We start from the raw sequence: 12,993 nt of genomic DNA, 5'->3' as shown, positions 1-12,993 counted from the left end.
AACGCCGCCGGATGGACTGGACCACCAAAAGATGTACCAAAGAACCCCGAAGGGCCACGGGGCATGCTGCAGCTGCTCATGCGGTGGAACCCGTACCCCATGGACACGCGGCCATCGTGCTCTCCTGAGGAAAAGAGGGAGATTTCTGTGGTCAGTTAATTTCCACAGAATGAACACAGTAATGAACACAAAGGCTTATGGCATAATCAACCATTTCAATATAATGACAATGAAACTGTTCCCAATTGAAGAAAAACAACAGGTTTCTGGAACATAGGCGTCCCAGGTCGGGGTGTTAAGAAGTATCACAACATATTCACACGTGATTACTTTGCGAGAGGATTGAAGGAGGCCATTTACATCATACCAACCTTCGGTCAACCGGGACGGGGGGGGGGGACGATTGTCAACGAGCTTTCACCCAATGCTGACGTCACACGTATGCCACCCTGTTTTCGCAATGCATCATGGGGACGGCAAACTGAATTATCCCTTAACCTTTCATGTTTCCCGGACTTGTATCTTAGTTACCGACCTCAGTCCTTCCTCCGCCTCCTCGAGCTCCTCCCGTCTGCTCCTGTCCTCCTCCTCCTGTCTTCTCCTGTGCTCCTCCTCCTGTCTTCTCCTGTGCTCCTCCTCCTGCCTTCCCCTGTCCTCCTCCTCATGTGTTCCCCTGACCTCCTCCTCCTCATGTGTTCTCCTGTCGTCGTCGTCTTCCATGTCATCGATATGTAAATTCTGTACCACTCTGCAAGAAATTCGAGCGACCGCTGTGTTACTTGGCACCATATACATGCAACTTATTTCTGCCATAATTATGCAAGTTATTAGTTAGGAGATGAAGCAACTGTCCCCCGCTTTTCGCCTAACACTCTATGGCCGTGACAGCATACTTGCAATTAATAGTATTAGTAATGACACAAACGATAAGAAGACTTACTTCGAGAGCTTGTCGGCACCGTCCGACATGTTCGGACTTTCAAGCGAAATGCAGCCAAATGAGCATGCGTTGTGAACTCTGACACCTCATCAATTCAGTAATTATCATATGGAATGTGTAGTGGCGTCCTGTCATTAATTAGTCACACCTGATCTATCAGCATCTTTTTTGCATATCACTACTCTGTCTTTCCCAACATGGACACGCAAGAAATTCTCTGCGCATGATAATTTCTCATGACCGAAGGCTAACAGAACTCCAAAAATACAAGAACAAGAAGAACAATAATAAACATAACTTTTGTCTTCAGGACCACCAATTCCATGCCGGAAGTGTAACGTTGAAGGTCGGTTGCCTCAGGAGAAAGAAAAGCAAAGTTACAGTATACCATTTCCTGGCACTCTACCATTAAAGGACAAATGGCTAAGGACCAAAGATACTGGTAGGACAATGATAAATTGACATGAAATAGGTACTGAAGTTGACGAAAAGAAAGAAAAAGTCTCACCTTCAAAATGTGACGTTCAGGAACAAAATCCTCCTCACACACACACACACAAGAAATTATGATGACAGGTAAGCTTTATCTATGGTTTCAATCCTGTCAATAGCAGACTGGCGTACGACCACCTGTCGGCACGATCCGGGTACTTTTTCCTCCGCTAATGCCTCGGTCACAACCCGCCGTACGTGCAACTGCGTGCTGTCTACATGCAAAAATGTGGGCAAATGTTGGGGATTCGTAAGTGGTGACTACCGCCTCCGTACGTGCGTTGACGTACTGATTATGACAGTCCTTCCCCACAGTTTCATAAAAGAAAACATAGCAAATTGGCCTCCCCGCAAAAAAACGTACGGACAAAAACACGTGCGGCGGGTGGTGACCGCCGCTTAAGCGGGTACTTTTTCCACCGCCATGTATTCAAAGCGGGTACTTTTCCCTCCGCTTAGCGGGTACTTTTTCCACCGTCATATATTCAATCGTGCCAATAGCAGGTATTGGATCACCTGTCGGCAAAATTCGGGTACTTTTTCCTCCGCTTAGCGGGTACTTTTTCCACCGTCATATATTCAATCGTGCCAATAGCAGGTATTGGATCACCTGTCGGCAAAATTCGGGTACTTTTTCCTCCGCTTATGCTGAGGTCACATTTCCAAACTGGGACCCAGTCGGGCTGTTTCGATTGATGGAAAACCAACAATTTATACCAATGGTATACGCAAATACGTTTTCATCATTAATTTCTTCTACGTTTTTGTGTGGTTTTGTATTTTATACCATACTTTCCGTTCCATAAGACAGCCCGGCCGGGCCCCGGTTTGGGAAATGTGACCGCAGCATTAGCGGGTACTTTTTCCACCGTAACTATCGGTTGATAGACACATCTATAGTCAGTAACGATCCACAGCATTGATAGGTACTATGTTGTGCCGCTCTGGGGTCAGGATTATTAGTTAGAATGATATCACAATTTATCTGTAGATCGAGAGCACCCAGATCCTGTCCTCTTCTTTCGCAATGAGTGCAAGACAGGTTCTAATATTGAAAATGTTCTCCACCGTCATTCCGCTGCTGGGCTGAGTGGAGTCAACGTACCACAAGTTAGATTGTTCATCTCGACGGGGCGCAGCAAACCACTTCACTTTGACAAGCTGTTCTGGCCTGTCCTGTGGTCTATCATGAAACCAAAATGCCACAATTCGTCCTAACCAGTAGTATTGGGTTTCCCCGCCATACTGAACTTCATTTGTTGCCCCAGGTATGGCATTGTCATCAGTAAAGCGGGCAAACAGATAGCTTGCCGTAGTCTTGGCAGGGTGAGATCGACGTGGCGCTTCCTCTTCCCACCACTGAGTCCTGAGCTGTATGACGTATTGTCGATCCACGTCTGGTACGGCAGCCTGCTGGTAAACAACTACTTCTGGCCGTTCCTCGCACGTACTGTTATTTAAGCTAATAGTAAAACAGACAGCACAATGTTTTAGTAACGAAACTCTGCCACAAAACCGTTTGGAAAGGAAGTTGACTTTGTTTCGATTCCATGCGATTTGTTTCGATTTCAGTTAGTCCATTTATGCTAGAGTTGCAAGGAAATTTTTGTTCAAGTATACCCAGGCATAAAATAAACAAATGCGGTTATAACGGATATCCTTGACAAACGCATATGTTCAAGGTGACCAACCTGTAAAAATCTGCTAGGAGTTCAGTGTCCTCCTCATCCAAGACTACAAGCTGAGTGTCACCAAACAGCATGTGAAAGGAGCCAGCTCGGTTCGCCCCCAGGCGCTGAGCCACGTCGCTAAAGCGCATGTGAGAGCTGGTATCTCCAATCACTACGTGGGCATAGTCGTCCTCGCGTTCACCCTGACGTTGCCGTCTGTTGTAAGCCCTTTCGAAGTCATCGATCTCGATGTAGTCTTCGAAGAGATCCATCAAATCTGCAGGCAACTGTTGATTGTATTTCACAGCCTGGCCAGCAAGGACGTACTGTAAGGAAGTACACGACTGCAATCAAGTACACAGCTAAAAGAAGTAGTACTGAAGTGAGCAACGCAGGAAAGTTATTTTTGGGCATTATTATTATTATTATTACAATTCATTCATGATGGACATTCTTACTCTGATGTACTCTGTAGAGGACAGTTTCATATCTACATGTATGGAAATCAAATAAGGATTGTAAAGGATCCGAACAAAGCCATCACGTAATAGAAGCTATAGGGAGTGCGTCGATACCAAGTTGGAACAAAAACAACGAATTAAAGTAGGACAAAGAGCAAAGTAAAGTCCTTACGTCATGGAAATTATATTGACGAACAGGAAATAAAGTGTCAACCGTTGAATATTCCATTCAACTTGCGGTGTTTTCTAAAGCCCGGTTGTATTAATCTGTACACTATGACGCTATACACCAGCCCAGTCATTGGGAATATTTAGGAGTATGATAAGGCCCCTGGACTTATAATGGACTAATGATTTACAGTTTATTTTGTATTATGTGTTTTTGGTTTGATTTGTAATCTGTCACCCCACCATCACCCTCGACATTGTTGAAAAGCGGTCATATATATGTACCGAACTGTGTTTAAATGTTTGCCTTACCTGGAATCTATTCATCAGCGAAGCCTCTGGATGTTTCCCAGATTTCATCATCTGTTTGAAGGCATGGTGTCTTCTCTCCACAGGAAACAGCCAGAAGGCTTGCATAGTTCCAAACCTTTCAAGCGCTTGACCCAAGTGATGGTGTAGATGGAAGAGCATAGTCTGAAGAGTACATGGGAACGACTTCGACAGCAATGCCATGGCCATACTAACACTTTCCTGTAACATCGGTGCAATGCACAATTGATTGATCGGTTGCCGGTTGTTGATGCAAGAATCTTACGAAAGGTTAAATCAACATCTATTCTTGAATATGCCCCACAGCTAAAATAAAGACCCGTAAAAGACGGGCATGTCTCCAGACGACGTAGAAAATGGCATGCCGATTAAACAAAGGGAACCCTGTGTTTTGGCTGCGAACACGAAATACCGTCTACCCACAATACTCCGCCAGGAGGTATACCTCCTTCCCGGACTAACAAAGGTCTCCAACATGTAATATGGACTAATACGATCACTGTGGACAGCCTCTGTGTTAGACTCCTTTTAGAGGTATATTGGTATCAGTAGTCCTCTTTGTACTACAAACATGTATATAACTTTGACTCTGTTCACAAGTTACTGACCTGTACATCTTGAATATTGTCCAGTGATGTGGCATCAACTATTTCAGAAATAGCATGGCAGTAAGCAAACACTGCCTCACGCTGGTCATCCCCCAACATATATCGGAGGCAGTATTTCAGTGGACCTGCAGCTACTGCCTTGAAAGTGAAGAAATATGTTGTAACCCAAAGGTACTCATGTCAATGTGATGCGAAAATGATAGTGATGGTGATAATGAAAATGATCGTCACCTGTAACAACTCCTCAGATTTTAGGGTGGAACCACCGTCCACAAACATCGGGATTTCAGGCCGGAATGGGTTGCCTGTTATTCCCCTGATGGCGGCCCGTCGCTCATCAGCCACGCGGATGTCGTCGTCTGACAGCTGCCAAGGGGCTAGTGGTAGTGGATCACCATCCACACGAGGCAAGATGTTTGCATCGAACCTTCCGACGTTTCTTTCAAATTGACGGATGTGTGTGCCGTCAAGATTGCCCCCGGTAGTGATGATGGTGAGTAGCTGAATAAAAGGGGAAAATATGCGTCAGAATTATGCTTTTGGCTAAATTAGTTAGGCTGGACATAGGATTAATTCATTATTTTTCATATGACCATTAAGGCTAAAGTATGGGTTATTGATATTACCTTAAGGGTGAACCCAGCAATGACGTGCATCGGGTCCACTGGGACATCTAACACCATGTCCATGTATGGGATCCTGCAAACTTCTGACACACCGCAGATCCCTTCTTGCTTCTGCAGGCGATTGGCTTCAGCTGAGTAACAATTGAAAACAAAATACACAATATGTTCTGTCATTAGTACCGGAGAATTTACTTATAAATCAATCGATTGATGGCTGCCCTTATCAAAGAACACACTACGAACGGATGGCATGTGATTGAGCAAATTCTTCTGGAGTAACGACCCGAAATCAACAGTACTTTGGTACAAATTGTTGTTAGAGATTTTAATGATTAGTGTGCGGTTTGTTAAGTACTTACCACGTCTATGCTGTCCACGTAGCCGCACGACCTCTTCGCCAGCAGCAACCATTTGTTGGTGGGTCCGATGTGGACGTGGATGTGTCCTGTCCTCACCAACGTCGCTCTGCACTTGCCCAGCCTCGTTGATTGTCAGAAAATGTCCCTGACCTGCTTCTCGTAGGTGTGAGTCTTGTGGGAGATGACACCTATTTTGGGGAAAGATGGTCCTCCTGATCATAGCGGGTTTCACTCCCATAGCACGACACTTATCGCAGCCACTGAGACCGTTTGCGCCAACCACCTTCAGCAACACTTTGTGTCCTTCATAATCCGCCTTCCAACATACAACTCTTGCTTGCATGGTGAAGGTTTCCTGGGAAGCCACATCAGTAGTGTTAGGAACACCATCGGATAATGGAACAAGGTCATGAACCATATGTTTGAGATAAATATCTAAGTTGTTTGGCTTCCTCGGACCAGACACCGTTCCATATAAGAACGTGGCCATTACATCATTCCGAATTGATCTCGGAAGATTCTCTATGGTAACTACGATAGGCCACATGCAGTACTTGGGGTTAGTCCGGAATGGAGATATGCCGTCAACTGATATGCTTAACGCTAATCCTCTGGTTTCTCCCCTGAACATCCCATCCTGGGCATACAGGCCTCGCCACATGGATGTGTCTTGAATGTCATGTCTTGAGTCATCATCGGCCCTGGCCGGACGCGTGGCGTGTGTCTGTACCAGGGTACCGAAGTGGTGTGTCTGGAAAAGCCAGTGCAGATACTCACGGATTGAATAGTAATGGAAAACTTTCCGAGGCTGATGAGTGCCTTCCTTGTATCTCGTCAATCCGCAGACAGGACACTCCTGGATTCTAGCGTTTTCTCCAGCATAAATGAAACAACCCCGTGGGCAAATATGTGATTTGTGTTTGGTTATTACTGACTGTTTGATGACTTTTTTGAATTTCTTAGTAGTTGTTGGTATGATGTTATGAGGCGGCAAAAAGTAGTGGAAGATCTTTAAGAGATCAGCGAATTTCTTTTCTGTCAGAGTAGACGTTGCAAACCAAGCCGCCAGTATGGCTACTGCCGTTTTCATATCCAAATGTGCATTCGGATATAGGGGGTCATTTGGATCTGGATCATTTTGGGCGGCAGCAGCAACCTCTTCATCACTGCTGGATGTGTTACTGCTGTAAGTTGCATCATCCTCTGCTTCACTAGAATCATCCGACGAATCTATGTCATCGCCAATGTCTTCCTGCTCAACTGGGTGGTTGGGCGGATCGCTCATGTCTTCGGGATGAACAGGGTCGTTGGGCGTATCAGCAGCATTGTCGGCTGGATTGCCTTCCTCGATGTTCACCATTAAAGGATCTGATTTTGTGCTGCTAGTGTCATCTTCAGAGGACTGACAGAACAATGAGAAAGTTACAAGTTAAAAGAAACCGGTACAAAATTGATTCCAAAACATGAAGGTTACCATATATGAAATGAAAATCAATTATGCAAATTATGACTTAATTTGTATAATTTGCATTTGATAATGTACATCTCTTTATAAGCTACATACGTTCTGTTGCAGTAACAACGTCAGCCACCAGGAGGCCCATATTTGACTTTGACCTTTGTGTTCGTACGACCTACCAACATACCAAATATCATCACAATACATAAAGGAGTTCTGAAGTTATGTTGATTAGAAATGTGCGGCAACACAAACACACAGAAAACAAGAGCCTCATTTGTATGGATTATATCAGTTGATCATATTCTCCACCCAATGACAGCCTTATCTTAAAAAAAGGGCTATTATAGCACTTCCTCCTAAATTATGCAAATGAGGTCATGATTTGAATAAACTATATTTATAGATGTTCGCCTTCACTTAACTTCCAAATGTGGCTACTATGAAATTCCCAGCATTTACAACTATGAAATCATGAAAATTTCCCTAATTATGCAAATTAGGTCCTCATTTACATAATCTCTATCCTCAGATGTTTTTTTTTGGTCTCAATTGCATGTCACAAGTGTTTCATAGTCCTATTATCGAACAAAGCAGATTTATAGAATTACGCTACTGAAAACATAACCTTCTTGGCGAAGGTAAAGACACACAGACAGACACGCCAAAAACATATACCTCCATTTTTCATGTAAGTAACAATATTGGTACTCGTAACAATACCTTCCATTTGCAACATATTATTTCTTTCACAAGGCATCGTCGTAGATGCATATCCATGTATATGGCAATCAAATTGCGCACACATAAAATACTCTTTCTGTGGTCGGGTATGCTATTGTACCTCTGTGCGACGATGCTTAGCTGGGTTGGGATCCTGGCTATCGTCACTGTCTGACGTTGCCGTATGAGGGTAACCCCACTGCTTTTGGTGACGTAAGACTGTGTTCGGGTGCCACTTGTAGCGTCCTTTACAGGAAGTACACCAACACGTTCTTGTTTGTTTCGGAGCTGTGTAGTGATAGACAATCAGTGTGTCAATATCCGTACACGTTTGTAACATAGGAAGTTATGAATTGTTCGTACACATTGACATTGACTAATCAGAGGGACAGATATGCATACCACCTGGAGTACGACAACGACTAGACTAAGATACATTTGTATGTATAAAAATTCCATGTTACCAATATTGTATGTGGAAATTTTCGTCTTAAAATGAAATTTGTAATATTGTAAAGTACATTTTTAACGTCAATTTATTAATGCAATTGCCCATGAATTGGGACGAGGAGGTTCAATACAACCTCCTTGATTGCGATTATGTATCGACTTGCATAGAAGTAGTAGTACTGGTAGACTCCTTAAGCTTTATTTATTACAAGCATGTTTGCAAACCAAAAGCTGAATTGCACAGCTCTTACAAAACATTAGAGAAATTGTACCACATGATGATTAAAATAAAGATTACTTAAAATACACACTTGTGAGTTGGTCATTAATAGTCATAACATTCTAGTATACAATCCACATAGAATCAAAGTATCTATGCGCCATACAGGAACTTCGGATTCGCTTACGCGATGATTCATTTCATACTTTAAGAAAGAAGCAGGCCTTAACACAATATATAACAATGGATATGCGGGCCATTCACCCTTAATTAGCCACCGCCATGTGCCACGTGTTCCGCTTCGCGTTTTAAGAATGTCGCCACGTGGCACTGTGGTCGTGTTACAGTCGTGCCTTAAGTGCAGGTAATACATGGTCCTACGTAGGCTTTTCTCATTGGACGATGAAATAAATAAGCCCGCGCGTTTTTCATGGCATGTGCCACGTTGCATTTTGACACCTGCAAATCACAGTCGTGTTCCTGTCTCCCTGGTCATTGTACGACCCACACGAGCAGAGCTCCACTACAGCCATGTCACGATCTTCTCAGGCAGCTTCCACGAGTTCTAATGGCGGTGGGAACACCCCACCAGAGTTAGTTAAACGCCGGGGCACTATGACTCCCGAAAGGAAGTCATTTTTGGTGAGTTTGTCATGTGAAGTAGGTATTTAGTTGCTTTGATAATCCACATTCGTTGCAAAAACGACAACTAATGCTGAGGTCACAATTCCCACACGTGGCCCCGCCGGCCATCTTTTTGGAACGAAAAATATGATATGAAAGAGAACAAAACGCAGAAAAGTTCTTAGTAACAATCATGAGCAGTATTTCTGTATATTCTTCATATTAATTGTTAATTTCTCGTTCATACAAACAGCCCGGTCGGGCCCCGGTTTGGAAATGTGACCTAAGCATAAGTAGCGGAAGTTATTTTATTCAACTTTATAAGGCTTGTAAGGTACAGGGAACAAGAAAAATAAATGACATTGCACTTACCCATTTTCCAGACGGAAGTACGCGCAGCATTGGACAGATATGGTGTTGAGGACTCCGCACACCGTCACCTCCATAAGGCGGTTGATATGGTACACAATTCTGCCTGCTTAACGTGCCTTTATATATACGAGCGATAGCCATATGACGTCACGGTAGGCTGGCAGTTGGCTGATTTGCTTTCCAATAAAATTTCCATTTGTCTTCAAATAATTTGCATGTGTATAATTGTGTCAACAACACAGCAATAATTAAACACCATCGCTAAATGACTAAAAATTCCATCTAAATCATTCATGATTAAGTAACCCTTACGTCATCATTGCCAGGTGCTGAAAACCTTCCCCCACTTGCCCTTTGGGCGCGTTCGGGAAGAGGTGAAGGTCGTCCTGAAAAACAGACGGTACGAAAAACGGACCAGGAAAGCAAGGTATTGACTTTTCTTGATATAAATGTGTCATCACCTTCCTTCTGAAAGCCAACATGTCATCTTTTAATCAAACTTCAAGCACAAACAAGAGTTCGTAAATCTCAAACCTCCATAAAATAGAGTGTTAATATGCATAATTTGCATCTAATAGTGTACATGTCTGAAAAACCTTCAATTCCTTTCTTTCAAATACAGCTGTTCAACTTCTAGTGGTCCCGGGTCATGTAATTAATGCCACCCGTGAGGTACCCCGGTGTATGTTGTACGGTGGCAGCTACCAGCTGCAAATTCTGCTTCAGTACCAAGGTCATCCACCAATAGACCCATATTTGACCTTGACCTTCGTCTTCCCAAGACTTACCAACATAGCAAATATCATCATAATCCATAAAGGCGTTATGAAGTTATGCTGACTACAAATGTACGGGAAACACACACACACACGCGCGCGCCAAAAAAACAATAGCTCCATTTTCATGGAGGTAATAAAGACATCTTCAATATATCATTTCTGTAGAAAGGCACCACCAACGACAACATCGCCAGCGCTGAGGGTTACAGTAACGAGGCCAAATGGGACGCTGTTGGCCTCGGCGGAGGAGAGGTCTCGTCAGGGGGAAGCAGGTAAGTAAAACAAAATCAGCAGCAGCAAATTCGTCGTAAGGCGTAATTGGTCCCTTATATACTACATTAAGCATAGGCGTTACCTTTATACAACGTAAAACGTAATCCGTGAATTACTAGTACACCGTAAGCTGATTTCAAAATCGTCCTGATTAACGTAATTCGTAAACTGCGTCCATGATTTTGCGCCATTCGTAATCACTATGCTCCCCTTCCCCATGCCGAAGCAACATGCTGACAATTCTTTTCAAAAGTTAATGTGATAGGCCAACTGATAAGAATACCTTTCTGTTTCAGTGACTTTACATGTCCAGGAACTCACTGCAGAAGGCAGACAGCATCCTGCCTTCGCACAGCTTGCTTCGGTAAATCTGAGTAAATACATCTGAAGACATTAACCGTTTATCGTTTACTTCCTCCCCTGTCTTTGCTGTGAATAAATCAACCGAGTTATATCACGCATACATAAGTATATGTAGATACGGTAAATTATATAATGATGATTAGTACAACAGTTGCATCTGTTAACAGTGTTTTAATTTGTTCCAGGTGCCAGGTGACATCACAATCGACATGAGCATTTTCCTGATCAGAATAGAGAAAGTACAATAGAATAGTATTATAATTATAATCAATTGTTTATTGCAAATTGTTGCCCGAGGGCTAATTGCAGAAACAGAAGAGATATGGTATAAAAACAGACAATAAGTACATATAGAACTATTGATAACTAGTAAGAATCTACTGGTAAAAACTACTGGGTTTCAATTCTTTTTTGAAGACAGAGGAAGACAAAGGATCCCACTTTTTCTATAATTTGTGGGTTTTCGGATGTTAAGAGGAGAGTGGTTTTCTTTTCATTTGTATATGTGTGAAAGTTTGGGTAGAATCTGGAGGCTACGTCAAAGAGTCCATTTCGGTCATTGCTATAGAGGGTACAATTTGATATAAAATGCGTTTCGTCTTCCACATATTATTGTTAGATGAATCTTTATATGAATCTTTCAATCGTTTTCTCATGAAATAAAGCATTTCTGAAACTGTGTATGTAGTTGTATTTCGGCATCTGAATCTTTGTGGCAGATATAGATATATTCTAATTCAAAGTGCTAGAAATCTATACATTACAACAATACTATATACTACCTATCATCTACTGTTAGTTGCCCTTTGTTGTCTTTTTTTGAAACATTTGGAAACATAATTAATTACATACTTTACATTCGTTCTTGCATGACATCGTGTTTAAACATGTCCTGCTTTGACATTTTCTTACATATGTTGTCTAATTGTCATTTAAAAGTATGGAAGAGCTCTTGTCGTTCATCTTTATATAATGTACAGTCAAGTAGAAAGTGTATCTCGTTTTCAACATATAATTGATTACAGAATTCGCACCTTCTATCTTTCAGAGGGGTACGGCTATGCCTGCCGGATTCTATACGTAAGAGATTATCACTAGTGCGAAGTTTACACATGGCTATGCAATGTTTACATATGTTTCTCTGTCATAAGTATATTTGAATGATAATAATAATAATAAATAAATGAGAATAAATGTAAGAATTTTGGAAATAATGGAAAGAAATTGATGGAAATAAGTTTTCTCATGAAATAAAGCATTTCTGAAACTGTGTATGTAGTTGTATTTCGGCATCTGAATCTTTGTGGCAGATATAGATTCTTTTCGAGTTAGTTGTGTTAGGCGCAAGAAGTCGTTCGGCGTAATGTATCCAACTGCCGCCGATTCAGGCTATACACATAAAGAAATTGGGGTTGTCCAACTGATGCGATCTATTGAGTTAATCTTAGAAAGAATCAGTAAGAGTATAATGGTGGTATAACAATTGTAAGTAATTGTATAGATACATTGTAACAATTGATGTATATTACTACAAACATATTACCATCAAGTATGTAACTAAAGCAGTACAGTGGTAAATTTGTTTCTGAAAAGATAAGAAACAATATGAATGTTTTATTTCAATACCACGGTCACAAAGGTTGCAGCCGTAACGGCTACATTTCTTCAGGACAATTACAATTCGAATAGAGACATGATGAAGACATATTTACATATATAGTATGAGTACTGAAGGATTACTAAAAATATTTGTATCTATTACTACGACAAGTTAAAAAGCACAACAATTTCAGGCTAATTATAAACAAGTGATATAAATGGTCAAGGTCACTATAATATCTCTCTTAAGTTGTTAAGGAGTCCAAGTTGCATGTATGACTGGGCACTGTTCATGTAACGTCCCGTACGGCCTTACCGGGGTTCAGTTTTTTGATGATCGAGTGTGACCGGGCCGCTGTTGCCTTCCTCTGGTGGGTGGTAGAATGTGCTGAATCTGTCGAGAACGTTTTAATCATGTAGGTCTGCACAAGCAAGTTACAAAAATTTGATATGTTCAGGTTCTGAGTACTACCTATA

At 42.0% G+C, this 12,993-nt stretch overlaps 1 protein-coding gene across 1 annotated transcript in view; it reads left to right on the top strand.

The window, feature by feature from the left end:
• LOC109475100 (15-hydroxyprostaglandin dehydrogenase [NAD(+)]-like) overlaps window positions 1–12,993 on the top strand; it is a 24,306-nt gene that overhangs the window by 3,425 nt on the left and 7,888 nt on the right. The window lies entirely within an intron of this gene.

Source organism: Branchiostoma belcheri, unplaced genomic scaffold, assembly GCF_001625305.1.
Source record: "Branchiostoma belcheri isolate BF01 breed outbred unplaced genomic scaffold, Haploidv18h27 scaffold327, whole genome shotgun sequence".
In the NCBI taxonomy this organism is placed as follows: domain Eukaryota; kingdom Metazoa; phylum Chordata; class Leptocardii; order Amphioxiformes; family Branchiostomatidae; genus Branchiostoma; species Branchiostoma belcheri.
The sequence above is the reverse complement of the archived record's forward strand: the minus strand, read 5'-3'. Positions and strand labels throughout refer to the sequence as shown.